This window comes from Tasmannia lanceolata, unplaced genomic scaffold, assembly GCF_043159265.1.
Source record: "Tasmannia lanceolata isolate RefF3 unplaced genomic scaffold, GAP_Taslan_0.1 ptg000025l, whole genome shotgun sequence".
Lineage (NCBI taxonomy): Eukaryota > Viridiplantae > Streptophyta > Magnoliopsida > Canellales > Winteraceae > Tasmannia > Tasmannia lanceolata.
The window spans coordinates 4,236,639-4,253,206 of record NW_027518702.1 but is presented as its reverse complement, the minus strand read 5'-3'; positions in this window follow the sequence as shown (position 1 = coordinate 4,253,206).

The window sequence follows — 16,568 nt, the reverse complement described above, 5'->3', positions numbered from 1 at the left end:
CCACAAAGACTCATAGCAAGTGTAAATGGGGCTTTTCTGTATGTGGAATAAGCCCTGATTGGTTTTACCTAATCCCCTTTGAAATGCACCAAATACGTATGAATAGAGAATTGTCCATCATAGAGTAGGATCAGAAAATGGATGAATTTTTCTACAACACAAACTTTTCCAGAAGATTTCTGGAATGCAAAGAGGGTAAAAGAAATTAAATTTACTAATTGTAGAACCAAGAAAACCAGAATAAATAGAGTAAATCAAAGCACTATCTAATAATTATAGTTCAAACTTTAGAAATAGAGAAAACAAAAGTAAAGAAAGACCTTTAACATGTTGGTGGGGATGAACTATTAAATAGGTGACTGACAATTCAAGTTTGTGATGTTTTGAAATTCTTTAGAGGTCATCCATTTTTTTGCCATTTTTTAGTTCAAGAAATGCTCATCTTGATAACTGGCTTGTTCATTATATTCTTTGATTGAGGGTGCTGTTTGGGACTTTGTTTCTATTGTCTTGTAGTGTATTATAGAGAAAGTTATTTATCATGAATAATTCAATTAAAATTTTATATGATGGGAATGAATGTCAAATGTAGCTTTATTGATTTTTTTTTGCATGGTCATGGGTATCTTTGTTCAATCGTGATTAATTAATTTCTTGTTTGTAAGTTCAAGAGGAGGGGTGAGTCAAGATCTTTGGTTTCACTATCAATGCTAGTAGTATTTGAAGCTCACAAATGGCAAAGCCAACCCATCTTGTCCTTAGCCTATTTTGGTTGAAAGTACTGGACCCTTTCCTTGTGTTTGTGTAGAAACGACCGCTTTGACTGCCCTCAAAGGCTTGGAAATTGCAGATTTGAGTCATTGAGACTCGGCTTTAGTTTAGTTGGAGAAGAAATGAAGGTTAGGTTTTTTCTTTGGAGAAGAAATGAAAGTTACGTTGTTTCTAGGTGGGTTGGCGTAGGAGTGGCCGGGGGGGGGGGGGGGGGGGGGGGTGTGGTTAACAGAAATAGGTTGTTCCCTTAAAATCAAGTCTATAGTTTATCTAATTAAAGTGAAGAGAGAGAGTAGCTACAGGATGGGATTTATTAATTGCAACAGATGGTGATTTATCAAGAGCACATTAGGTAGATATTGCATTAGATTTCTAAAGCCACTTTCCAAAATGAAAACTTAACTTGAGAAAAAAGGAGATATTGCATTAGATTTGTAAAGCAATGAATGATATATCTGCCCCTTTTCATCACCAGGAACACCTCCTGCTGTGTATCAATGACTAAAGTTATGATATTGTCCATTTAGCCAAGTTATGATTCTTTGACATTTGGTTGTTTTGTAGAATGAGTGTTTCGTTTTATGTTTGGGGCTGCGATTTTTGGGTGGATTTTTTTGAGTTGTACATGTCTTCTTCTTAGAGAAATGTACACTATAAATTTGGTGTGATCAATCTGTTTGGCAATCAGAACATTGTGGTTGCAACAGCCAAAATAATAGTGGATGGAAATTAGGCCATCAGATTATTTGAAGATGGTTGGTTTTCATGGAAATATAATTCATGGATTGCTCATATCTAAAGAGCAATGTAGACCTCAACTAATGAATAGAAAATCATGACAGAACTAATTTGTATATGCAATTAATGGAGCGATAGAAACAAAATATAAAGATTTCATTTTCATTATAAACTGAAGAAATGATTTGAATAACTTATAATGAATTATTGAAGTAGTTTGGGTTGGAAGATGTAGTCTTACTTGGATTTGTGAAGTATTGAGGGCAAATAAGTGGAGAGACTACTGAACAATTGGCAAAGTATATGAGAAGCTCATTGAGTTGCAGTTTTGAATTCTTGAAGATATATGCTGAAGTTGGCGAAAAAAAGAAAAGAAAAAAAGATCAATAGATGTTGAATAGCAATATAAATAGAAAGAGATTTGTAAACAGATGTTTGGTTCAATAGAAAGAAATTAAATATCATACCTTGTTGGAAGATATGCTTAGCTTTTGATTTGTTAGAATAAGGAGCTACACAGAGAAAAAAAGAAATCAATAAGAATTGCAGCACTACTAACAACAATATGTATTTATTAGTGATTTAGTTGTGAGCATAAAAGAACATGCATATAGGAGTTGTTATGTGGTAAGTACCTTGTTGGAAGATCAACCCTGTGATATGTATCATTTTGGTTTCATGTGGTGTTTAGGCTTTCATTTTGAATTAGATGAAATTGGGAAATTAACATAAGTTACATCTATGATTTAAGATTAGCTTAAGATATAAACATGAGGTAACTTTTATTTACATAGTTGTAGTTAAAATATACATAGGATTCAGAACCAGATGTACATACTGAATTTACATGTAATATGAACATATTTTATAAACAAAAAGGCTAGTCATCTGATTCTTTAGTCAAAAGTGATGAGAAAGCTATGCAATTTCTTCGAAACTGAGCTGAACCGACAAAGCTATGTAACTTGTTCCAAAGTGTCTTCATCTGATTTGATATGTTGGTCCTGGAAAAAAAAGTGATTTCTTGGTAAATGTTGGGAATTGGTGTAGGTATTAAAAATATAGGAGAAGAAAGTGCGAAATTTCAAGTACCGTGCATAGTGATTCCTTTTCTTTTTGCAATTCTGCAATATTTTTCTTGCCTTTTCCTTCCATAGAGGTTAAAACTTCACCTAAAGCAATGTAAGATTTAATTATGTGAATCTAGTCATATGTGATATTATAGTTAGTAGTTTTATACCTTCTTTGCATGTATTCGCTATTAGTAATGCATCATCTCTTGTTATTTCTTGTGAAGCCCCTGTTGAATATTGGTCACTATCTGTGTGAATTGATATGTCATCATGGTCCTAGGAAAACAATATACAGTTTTGGTGAATGTTGAAATTGATAGCAGTATTAAAAAAGGATAAGAGAATCTGGTAAATTACATAATATACATACAGATTCTATTTCCTTATATAGTTGGGGAATTGTTTTCTTCTCCTTTTCTTTCGTACAAATCAAAACTTCGCCTACAACAATGTAAGATGTAATTATGTGAATGTTCTTATATGCGATATCAAAAAGCTGTAAGTTTATACCTTCTTTGGATGCATTTCGTATGAACAATGTCTCTTCTCTTGTTCTTTTTCGTGAATCAGCTATTGAAGATTCTGGCATCCTTGATTCCATCGCTGAATGTTGATGATTTGTATGAAAAAGGAATTAGAATTATTTTATTGGTATATAATGAACATGATTTATTCATTTGTAGCTCATTGGAATGTGATGTGATAAAATCTACCTGTAATTGAGTGAAGCAATGCATGACTCTCCTCTGAGTAATCGATATTGATTATGGAATGTACACTTATACCTGTTGAATTTGGCACGACCTGATTTCTTTCGGCAGATATAATAAAAACATACTTTTCGCCTACTTGTCGACGGAGTAGGCGGTTAACGACTTCCATGTTATTAGCCTATTAGTAAGATAGAAAGAAATATAACCTAATTATTAAGTGTTGATGGAATTTACTTTAGTACGATTATATTATTATGAAGTATATGTAATAGATGAGAAGAGATTTACCTCAACTATTTGCGATTTAAATTCTGCAGCTGATAAACCAAGTATATGTTGAGTCTCATCAGTGAAAAGTGCAAAATCGATTAATCCAGATCCATCGGCAACATTCACTTTGATTATATAGCTGTATAGTTGTAGACACCCCATTTTGACCGGACCCTAGAGCCCTCAAAATCGAATAAAGCCTTGAAGTCGAATAAAATCCCAGAACCGAATCTCAAAATTTTTGAAAAATCAAACCCGAAAACCCTAAAAATGCCCATTTCCATATATTTCTCGGAAATCGTTTGAAAACCTAGGTGATCTCTGAACCCCATTGGCATCCTCCGTTCAATTGCCCTGATCATCTATCTCATTTTCGCAAAAAATTGAAAGATTTACCAAATGCCCGTGAGTTTTGGTATTAACACTCTCCCATTTGTACCACTAAGCTCCAAATAGCATTTTTGCTAGCCCATCTTGTTTCTCGTCTCGGTGTTAAAAAAAATAAAATAAAATCGTCAATGGTCATCACTGTTCCCAAGGTGCCCTGTAAGAGGATATCATGAAGAAAAGACAAGTCGAGTTTGTGCAAAAATTAAGCATGGATGTGTCAATATCATTTCCCTAGTTAGGCATGAAAAAAGAGGTGAATTAGCAATAAAGGGAGTGCTAGTAACAGTTCTCATTTGCAAAGAAAAAAAAAGAAGAAATCATTTTCTCTATCATAAGCCACCCCCTGGTTGTGTAAAAGAGTGGTCACAAATACACTATCAAGGGCTGTCCAGGGCAAGAAGAGGGGGGGGGGGGGGGGGCGAATTTATCATTTTGGCTTGTCTTGCAAGCATCGGACAAAGACCATAGGATCAAAAGGAGAATGGATGGCTGAGATTAGGAGGAGGGTTTTAACCCTAGCTATAAAATAGCAAATCTCGTGGATATGAAGGGGGAGGCCTTTTTTCTAAAAAAAGAGGGAGGGAAGAAGGGAGAAAGGGAGCTTGGTCTCGGCTTCCATCGCCACCGGCCGGAATCCTCCACCTTCATCTCCACTACCACCAACACCATCTTTCACAAACCCATTTACCCCCTCTTTTCACCTCCACCTCCACCAACAGCAGCCCCAAGGGAGAGAATACACAGAGAGGGAGAGACCACCATCTCCATTGATTCTGGCAAGCTTGCCGGAATCCGACCAAACCAACCCAAACCCTCTTCCTCTTCCACCCCCATTTTCCACCGACCACCATCTCTAACCCATTTCCATTTCCAACCACCACCCTTCACAAACCCATCTCCGACCACCCAAACCTCCATTGAAATCTCCTACCACCAAACCCCCTTTGAGATCCACCACTATGGATTCCGGCTACCCTGACCTATGAAACCCAAACCCCAATTCTTCTCCACTCTACCGTCCCTCCACCACCTCTGTAACTCCAGCAACCACCACCACCATCGCCCCTATCCACCATCCTTCTCCCCCATTTGCAGATTTTTTTAAAAACCCTCTTCCATAGCCACTTTCTTCTACCTCTGAACCCCCGTTCTCTTAACCCCATTGAAACCCTCTCCACCACCACCATAACCACCTACGTTTCAGCCACCATCTCCACCTCCATCTTCTCCGATCCCACCCCACTGGAATCCGGCCGACCTCCACCTCCTCCATTTAATCCAGACACACCTCCCTGTCTTTAAAACCCAACCGTCATCCCCATCATATCCTCTTCTCGTTTCGCCCCAAAATCATCAAACCCATTCCCACCATTGCTTCAACCACCATCCTCTCTAGCCCCAAACCTGGAAGCCCCATTCACCTAATCCAAACCCATATCAAACCCACTTCAAAACCCACTTTGATTTTTATCAACTTCTCTCTCCCTCTCAGATCGTTGCGGAGATTTCACGGCATTGTCAAGAATTCTAGGAAGGGCAAAGGTAAAAGGGCACAATTCTCACCGGCCTTTCACTCGAATTACTCTGGTGATTTACCTGACCCCTTTATCTCCTCTCTGTGGTGCTTAATTTTCTCTTGTTAAAGCTTGGGTTCTTAGTTCTCTCTCTTGGATTGGCTCAGAAATTTCAATATCCATTGATTTTGTTTAAATAGCTTTATGGGTTTTTGAAGCAAATGTCTTTTTTTTTATTTAGGAAAATTTTAACAGCCAATATTCTTTGACTTTGATAAAATTGAACCCCATTCAATTTCCAGGTTTAGGATTATATGTCTTACCTGAAGATAGTTCATTTGCCTACTTGTTATTTTCGGGATGTGTTCTTTCATGCTTAGTCAACAGGTGAACGTCCTTGTTCCAAAGTTAAACTATCTCATGGCTGCTTATCTCTGTCATCTTTGGCTGAAAGAATAAAAGTAGTGCTCATATTCTCACTCGCGCCTATTTGAGTTCCAGGCGATGACAGAATGTTTCTTGAGCCATCCCTTCGCCCTTCATGTCTCTTTGCTTATCCCATCATTTCTCATGGGCTTAGGGATTTTCCCTTCTTGAATGCCATCCTTTCTTACAGGACTCAAGGGTTCCTTCCTCTCCGAGATGATCATTTTCTATAGGGTTAGGGATTAATTTCTTTCCTTCTTCGGGTTCATCTTTTCACACGTTCCTTGGGATTCTCTTCGCATTTCGGAATCCCCATTGATTTTGGGAGCACTCGTCGGGTTAAGGAGATGACGGACGGCAACCTCTTGAGCCAAAACCCCCTTTCAATCAAAAGGGATAAAAACTCATAAAAATCAAATAACAAAAATCCAAAAAACATAAAAAAAACTCTCAAAGCGTATTTCAAAAAGCTGTTTCGAACTACGTTGGCTTGATCCCTTTCCACAGGGTACGTAGGCAGCTTGGGATTTTCGTCCCAAGTTCAGTCAGACTTTTCAACAAAATCATTTAAACCCTTCAAAAAATCATTCAAACACTTTCTAAAAAATCTTTCAAACCTTTCAAAACCAAAAATCAAAATGGGCAAGGATGGTGATTGCCAGGTCACTCGGAGCCTTCCTTTCATTTCATTACCGATTTCGATCGTGGTTTTTCGGTTTTGTCGGTTTTCCAACGTTTTATCGAAAAATACTTCATCAATGTCATGCTAGGAAAGTAAGCAAGCTAACAGTGGCACATAAGAAGTCAAAGATAAACACACAATAAGCTAAAAGATACAAGGGAATAAATGAATCAAAAAATCAATGGTACATGAGGACCAAGAATGGCAGGGAAAAGAAAGGGGAGCGTACGATAGGCTCAGGGGGCGATTCTAATGAATCAAGCTCAGCGATCCTGATCCGCCAAAGATCGGATAAGTCTCACGATCGTTATAGCCTATCGTTGGGCTCAGCGAGGACAATCCCTGTGAAGGGGCCACGCTACGTCATCGTCCGTCCCAAAACTCGATAAAACGTCAGAAAACCGATAAAACCAAAAAACCACGATCGAAATCGGTAATGAAATGAAAGAAAGGCTCCGAGTGACCTGACAATCACCATCCGTGCCCATTTTGATTTTTGGTTATGAAAGGTTTGAAAGATTTTTTAGAAAGTGTTTGAATGATTTTTTGAAGGGTTTAAATGATTTTGTTGAAAAGTTTGACTGAACTTGGGACGAAAATCCCAAGCTGCCTACGTACCCTGTGGAAAGGGATCAAGCCAACGAAAAATAATTATACAGCATACATAATCATTAAATAATATTTGAAATATGGATACAAATATAGCGGAATCCTAACCTTGATGTAATTCGAAATTGGGAACGTTCTGCTGTATAAGTTTAGATGTAGATGCATTCCTGCATTAATTATATATTGACCGGCATTCTACATTTAAGTCTTTGGATTTCTTGGTACGTAATTGCTTAATTCTAAGTGAGCGGCGGAATTTTGCACCATCTAATACCGAATTATCATCTAGGACAAACATCAATTGAATATTATTTATTTGATAATTTATGAATTATATTAATAGAATTAAGATACATTATAGATATTTAATTTAAAAATACTCACCTGTACTATCACAGCGTCCCATTGTAAGCAACAACCAATTTATATGGTACCGAACCACTGAACAGTGATAGTAAAATCAAGCGCTATCTAATGAAACAAACATTAGGATCAGTAGTTAAAAATTTGTGGCAATTGTATTTGTATTTGGATCTCTAAATACCTCATATGTGAGCCTGAAAATATAAATGTAGGTTAGCTAACAAAATAAGATAACGGTAAGATGAAAATGCATATTTCGAACTAAATGGGAGTGACACTAAAGATATTTTAAAACTAACTATAAACAATACTTAGAAATGGAAAACACTAAAAGGATCTGAAATGAAATTCAATTTAACCTGACATATGTGAGCCTGAAAATATAAATGTAGGTTGGCTAACAAAATAAGATATCGATAAGATGAAAATGCATATTTCGAACTAAATGGGAGTGACACTAAAGATATTTTAAAACTAACTGTAAATCCATTGGTAGAATTTATAAGGCAATACTTAGAAACGGAAAACATTAAAAGGATCGGAAATGAAATTCAATTTAACCTGACATATGTGAGCCTGAAAATATAAATGTAGGTTGGCTAACAAAATAAGATAACGGTAAGATGAAAATGCATATTTCGAACTAAATGGGAGTGACACTAAAGATATTTTAAAACTAAGTGTAAATTCATTGGTAGAATTTATAAGGCAATACTTAGAAATGGAAAACATTAAAAGGATCTGAAATGAAATTCAACTGAACCTGATATAAGAGGATTTCAATAAAAAGAAATAACCAAATGTAATTATTTTACCTATAAAGTTGATGAAGATCAAGATGCCTAAGACTCAAACCTTAAGGAACTCGGAACTGAACTCGGCGGTTGAAAACTGTAAAAAAAAAACACATTAGAAAGCAAAGTATACTGATTTAAGTTAACACATATAGCATTACACATTCTTCAACTTCGAAAAAACATGGTTGATACTAAAAGAGAGAAAACAGCCAAACATGGTCAGAAGACCTAACATAAATCATTATTTTTTTAGCTAAAAAAAGAAGCCAGAAACAAAAAAGAGAATATGGATTTAACACGTCTGCCTCTCCCCCTCTTTTTACCGTTTACCTGTTAGGTGCTGTCTCTATCTCTGCCTCTATGCAAGGGTAAAAATGTAAAATCGTGCCTTCTTTTCTTTGTCTCTATCTCAGAGATATTTAATGGCTTTTGATTTTACAAATCTATCTAATACGGGTCCTCTCTCTCTATCTATCGTCAGAGAAGATATATTTTATATAGCATAATCTATCTGTTTCGTCGTAGTAAACCCTAGCAAAAAAAACCTAGAGTTCTTTTCACATCACCAATAACTGGCCATTTTTAATGGCTATGTTTTTAGGAATTTTGGCCTCGCTACCTCGCTTGAACAGAAAGATGGTTTGGTGTGTGATGCTGAGCCTATTGATCTTGGAGACAAATACTTGGGTCATCTTCCTCTTTGCTTTTGAAATGGTATGCCATTAGTGAAGGGTTTTTGAGTCAGAGAAAAAAAAAATTAATAACTCTGTTAGGAAAGTTTTTGACGGGAAAATCAAAAAATTAAGAAGGCAGAAACAACAACAAAAATGTAGAGAGCATGGATTAAAAAAATGCATGAAGGTAAGAGTAAAATTAGGGAGCCAGGAACAACGAAAATAACAGAGTCAGACACCAAAAAATTTAATAACTCTGTTAGGAAAGTTTTTGAGGGGAAAATCAAAAAATTAAGAAGGCAGAAATAACAACAAAAATGTAGAGAGCATGGATTAAAAAGAAGAAGAAAATTAGAAAGCAAGAAGCAAACAAACCCTTTTTCTCTCTTTCTTTTGATGTAGTAGAATCATGAGGAAGACGAAGATATCTGTGGTAGGTGGGAAAAAGGACGATAGTAAATGAAGTATAATATTAAAGGGCTAGATGGTAAAGAAATCAAACATGGACGTGTAAATCTCATAGCATTTTGGAAAAATTCAAAAAAATATTTACTTTTCTCTTCTGCTGATATCTGTAGTAGGTGGGAAAAAGGAGAAGATAAATATTGGTAGTAGGTGAAACATACATGTGAAAACCGTCATAAGATTTTACCGTCAAATCTAAAGAGAAAATATCCCAAATTTCGAGCCACGTGTACATAGGAGCAGCTGGGAGTCAATACTCTCTTTTGACTGAAGAGTAACAATTCAGGAATAGACCATTTTACCCTTGTGTATAGAGATATATAGATTAGATGAAGTATAATATTAAAGTGCTAGATGGTAAAGAAATCAAACATGGACGTGTAAATCTCATAGCATTTTGGAAAAATTCAAAAAAATATTTACTTTTCTCTTCTGTTGATATCTGTAGTAGGTGGGAAAAAGAAGAAGATAAATATCTGTAGTAGGTGAAACATACATGTGAAAACCGTCATAAGATTTTACCGTCAAATCTAAAGAGAAAATATCCCAAATTTCAAGCCACGTGTACATAGGAGCAGCTGGGAGTCAATACTCTCTTTTGACTGAAGAGTAACAATTCAGGAATAGACCATTTTACCCTTGTATATAGAGATATATAGATTAGATGAAGTATAATATTAAAGGGCTAGATGGTAAAGAAATCAAACATGAACGTGTAAATCTCATAGCATTTTGGAAAAATTCAAAAAAATATTTACTTTTCTCTTTTGCTGATATCTGTAGTAGGTGGGAAAAAGGAGAAGATAAATATCTGTAGTAGGTGAAACATACATGTGAAAACCGTCATAAGATTTTACCGTCAAATCTAAAGAGAAAATATCCCAAATTTCGAGCCACGTGTACATAGGAGCAGCTGTGAGTTAATACTCTCTTTTGACTGAAGAGTAACATTCAGGAATAGACCATTTTACCCTTGTATATAGAGATATATAGATTAGATGAAGTATAATATTAAAGGGCTAGATGGTAAAGAAATCAAACATGGATGTGTAAATCTCATAGCATTTTGGAAAAATTCAAAAAAATATTTACTTTTCTCTTCTGCTGATATCTGTAGTAGGTGGGAAAAAGGAGAAGATAAATATCTGTAGTAGGTGAAACATACATGTGAAAACCGTCATAAGATTTTACCGTCAAATCTAAAGAGAAAATATCCCAAATTTCGAGCCACGTGTACATAGGAGCAGCTGGGAGTCAATACTCTCTTTTGACTGAAGAGTAACAATTCAGGAATAGACCATTTTACCCTTGTATATAGAGATATATAGATTAGATGAAGTATAATATTAAAGGGCTAGATGGTAAAGAAATCAAACATGGACGTGTAAATCTCATAGCATTTTGGAAAAATTCAAAAAAATACTTCATTTTCTCTTCTGCTATATATATATATATATATATATATATATATATATATATATATATATATATGAGAAAACGGTTCCTACACACATGTGTAGATAAGTTCTCTACACACTAGCTTAAAATATAGTGAAGGCCCACATTGTTTGGGTGATCCAAACCATTCATTTGATTAGCCCTCAAATAGATAGGGCGTCCACAAAAAATCAGCTCCATAGGATCATCCTAACCATTCGAACTTTGGAGGCCAAAAATGAACTAATTTGTGAAGGTTTAAAGACATCCATTTTACCTCCACAAATCGTAGGGTTGGGATGATCCTATGGACCTGATTTTTTTTAGACACCCTATCTATGTGAGGGTCTTTAAAATGGATGGCTTGGATCACCAAAACAATGTGGGCCCTCACTGTATTTTAAGCTAGTGTGTAGAGAACTCTCTACATATATGTGTAGGAACCGTTCTCTCTCTCTCTCTCTCTCTCTGTATATATATATATATATATATATATATATATATATATATATATATATATATATATATATATATATATAGGGACTTGCTAGCATCCATCACAGAAGGCTTTTCATGGATGGTCTATTGCATCTAACAGCAGACACACAAGCTCACTTTTCAATATGTTTTGTCTTCATTCACAAGGTGGGCGATGTCAGATGCAACAGACCATCCGCGAAAAGCCTTTTACGATGGAGGCTAGCAAATCATATATATATATACACACACACACACAGAGAGAGAGAGAGAGAGAGAGAGAGAGAGAGAGAGAGAGAGAGAGAGAGAGAGAGAGAGAGAGAGAGAGAGAGAGAGAACAGTTTCTACACACAAGTGTAGATAAGTTATCTACACACCATCTTAAAATACAGTGGAGGGTATATTGTTTGGGTGATCCAAACTATCATTTGATTGGCCCTCACATAGATAAGGTGTCTACAAAAAATCAGCTCCATAGGATCGTCCCAACCCTGCGATTTGTGGAGGTAAAATGGACGTGTAAAAACCTTCACAAATTTGTCCTTTTTTTGCCTCCACGGTTCGAAGGGTTAGGATGATCCTATGGAGCTGATTTTTTGTGGACACCCTATCTATGTGAGGGCCAATCAAATGAATGGTTTGGATCACCCAAACATTGTGGGCCTCCACTGTATTTTAAGCTAGTGTGGAGATAACTTATCTACACTTGTGTGTAGAAACCTCTCTCTCTCTCTCTCTCTCTCTCTCTCTCTCTCTCACTCAAACACACACACACACACACACACACACACACACACACACACATATATATATATATATATATATATATATATATAACACATGAGAAAATGGTTTTTGAGCAGCTACTTAGATAAGCTTATCTGAGCAGAGCTCACAAACCATAGGGGTGGCCACATATTTTGGGGAATCCAAAGCATTCATTTGGAAGGCCCTTCCATGGATAGGGTGCGTACCAAAAATCAGCCCTATAGAATCATCCTAACCCAATCAATGGTGGAGCGGAAAATGGTAGACACACTGTGTGTCTGTGTTTCTGCCCATTTTTCCACTCCACAAATGGCAGGGTAAGGATGATCCTATAAGGCTGATTTTTGCTACGCACCCTTATCCATGGAAGGGCCTTCCAAATGAATGCTTTGGATCCCCCAAAAATATGGTCTCCCCTATCGTTTGTGAGCTCTGCTCAGATAAGCTTATTGAAAAGCTGCTCACAAACCATTTCCTCTCTCTCTCTCTCTCTCTCTCTCTCTCTCTGTCTCTCTCTCTCTCTCTCTCTCTCTCTCTGTATATATATATATATATATATATATATGAGGAAAAGGATTGTACACTCGAGCATACCAAGCTTATGGTACGCTCAAGTGCCCCAATCACATGGGTCCCACATTTTTTGTGGTGATCCAAAGCATTCATTTGCAAGGCCCTCATAGATATGGTGTGTACCAAAAATCAGCTCCATTGAATCATCCTAACCCCTCCAAAAGTGGAGGGCAAACATGGGCAAATTTGTGGTCTGTCCATTTTACCTTCCACAAATGGATGGGTTAGGATGATCCTATGGAGCTGATTTTTGGTACACACCCTATCTATGATAGAGCCTTTCAAATGAATGCTTTGGGTCATCCTAACAAAGTAGACCCATATGTGATTGGGCACTCAAGCGTACCATAAGCTTGGTTCGCTCGAGCGTACAATCCTTTTCCTCTCTCTCTCTCTCTCTCTCTCTCTATATATATATATATATATATATATATATATATATATATATATATATGATATTTTCACCCCCTTGCAGTACGCATGCGGCCCCCTTATAATGTGATTTCATGTGAACAGTGGGCAACCGTAACGCTTTTTGTCTTTTGACGTCGCCTATGGATCATATTCATATGTTTAGATCCTGTTCATTAACGTTCGGATTCTGACGATCCATCGGACCGTCTGGATCCATTGACACCCCTACTTTTTGACGTCAAATCACATTGTAAGGGGGGCGCATGCTAACGCAGGGGGGTGAAAATATCATCGCCCTTATATATCCCTTGAGTGTTTTATATAAACACTCATTGTGTCTCTTTGTAATCAAATTAAAAATTCAAGATTTAGTGGAAATCAAATCTTTTATATCAGATCCCAGTGTAGTGAACATAATACTAGCAAGGTTTAGGTTAGTTTGGATCCAATATGTCTTAATTTACAAATATAAGATAATTAATTATTAGAAGTGGATAATATCATGAGGAATGCTAAATTGAAGGTTTAGATAAACGTCACCATAAGTGCATTTATTGTTCCTTGACTTGTACATTTTTCAGTGCAATTATAAATGCAATTTGGTGACTTGCAATGTGGCTTGATATCACGGCCCCACCATGGATAGCTCATGTAAGGACAAATTCATCTATTGGATGTTCGTACCATAAATACTAAAGGGAAATGTTATATGCTCTCTCTCTCTCTCTCTCACACACACACACACATATATATATAACACATGAGGAAATGGTTTGTGAGCAGCTACTTAGATAACCTTATCTGAGCAGAGCTCACAAACCATAGAGGTGACCACATATTTTGGGGAATCCAAAGCATTCATTTGGAAGGCCCTTCCATGGATAGGGTGTGTACCAAAAATCAGCCCTATAGAATCATCCTAACCCAATCAATGGTGGAGGGGAAAATGGGCAGATATTGTGTGTCCATGTTTCCGCCCATTTTTCCACTCAATAAATGGCAGGGTAAGGATGATCCTATAGGGCTGATTTTTGCTACACACCCTTATCCCTGGAAGGGCCTTCCAAATGAATGCTTTGGATCCCCAAAAAATGTGGGCTCCCCTATCGTTTGTGAGCTCTGCTCAGATAAGTTTATTGAGCAGCTTCTCACAAACCATTTGCCCTCTCTCTATCACGAGGAATACTAAATTGAAGGTTTAGATAAATGTCACCATAAGTGCATTTATTGTTCCTTGACTTAGTACATTTTTCAGTGCAATTATAAATGCAATTTGGTGACTTGCAATGTGGCTTGATATCACGGCCCCACCATGGATAGCTCATGTAGGACAAATTCATCTATTGGATGTTCGTACCATAAATACTAAAGGGAAATGTTATCAGCACTACTGTATTTTGATGAGGGCACTCCTCACTTTATTAAAAGTACGGTCTGGCCAGCACCATAGGATGATCCAAACCGTCCATTAGATGTGCCACAGCCTAAATAGGTTGTGCCCCAAAAATCATTTCCATAGATTCATCGTAACCCTCCGATTTGAATGCTAGAAGGTTGATCATAGGGTTAGGATGAACCTATGGAAATGATTTTCTGGGCACAACCTATTTAGGCAGTGGCTCATCTAATGGACGGTTTGGATCATCCTATGGTGAGGGCCAGACCGTACTTTTAAGGAAGTGAGGAGTGCCCTCATCAAAATACAGTAGTGCCCACGCAACCCCCCCCCCCCCCCCCCCCCAACATGATTTGACGTCAAAAAGTAGGGGTGTCAATGGATCCGGAAGGTCTGATATCTGAATCCGAACATTAATGAACAAGATCTAAAGATATGAATAGGATCCATGGGTGATGTCAAAAGACAAAAAAACGTTACGGTTGTCCACTGTTTACGTGAAATCACATTATAAGGGGGCCCCATGCGTACTGCAAGGGGGTGAAAGTATCATCTCCCATATATAAACATAGGATAAACATAGAAAGATCTAGAGATAAATATTAAAATAGCTAAATAGAGATTATCCTTATCTAGAATAGTATCCTAATCTATCCTAGTTGCTTAATCTACCATTGCACGAACCAATGGTCAGATCTCAGAAGATCTGATATATTCTAACACCTTACTTGGCCCCCTTGATCCCTAGGCTAGGATTGGGCTTATGACATTACAATGGCTTGAGTACTTGCTAACTCTGGTTAAACTAGTTTAATAATTAGAAATAGTTTAACCGACGTGTATCAAAAAAAGCACATGAAAATAATTTTTATTTAATACAAAGTGCAAGACCATTATCTATCTTTCCAATTACTTTATTAGCTAACCTTTATTTTTGTCAATAATTTTTATTTGGTTTTCTTAAATCAGACTCTTCTTTGTTGTTCCATATCTTGGCTGATTAAAATTATATCTTAACACCATTACTCAAGTGAGTTGGCTCAGTGACTCTGACAACCTTTTACAATGATGTTCTCAAATAAAATAAAATAAAATGAACAATGGCATGCACTACAATGTGAATGTTGCGCAATTAATATCCATATTTATAAACTTGAGGATGGTGGGGTTGGACTGACCAACCAGGCAACCCTATTTATAGTGACAATGTGTGGTGATCAATGAAAAGTTTAAGATAAGCTTGACCAAGGCACCCCCACAAGATATTTATACAATCAACCCTTTTGGTTAACAGGGTGTTGATGACATAATGTGAAAAATCACTACAAAACATGAAAATCACTTTGTTCGGATTCTTGGAAAATGATATGTAGACGCCCCTTGTAGAATGCATCATTTGTAGGACAATTGGGATCATTTTATAGTATGGGTGCAAATCGGGCAGGGTTGGGTCAAGTTGAGGCCAACCCAAGCCCAACCCGAGGTAGCATTACCTTATCCCTAACTTGACCCAACTCGAGCTTCAGCTCAAGGAAGGTCAAACCTGTCAAACCTATTGAATCCGCCACTAAATTTTTCGACCCCAACCCAACCCAACCCATCTGTCCCGATTTTCCAAATCAGGCCGGGTTGGGTTTGGTTGTGTTGAGGCAAAAAATAAAGTAAAAAATCAATAGCCATATGATTTTGAAAATTACAATAAAATTATAAGGAACAAATTACCCATGGGGGACAAAAATTAGGCGGAATTATCAATTGAACCTATGCTTTTCAGAAATTATCAACTAGGGACAAAAGAGGTCTTGTCATTAAAAGCTGGACGAAAATGCCCTTTTCTTAAGCAACACATTTTGCTTTTCCACTTTTCCCTCTTCTCTCTTCTTTCCCTCTTTTCTTTTTTTTTTTACTTTTTCATTTTCAACTTTGTTTTTTTTACCTTATCAGTCATCTTCTTCATCATTTAGCTACCATTGGAGGCGGGAAAGCTCGAAAACTTGAAACGTGAGTTCACTCCCATC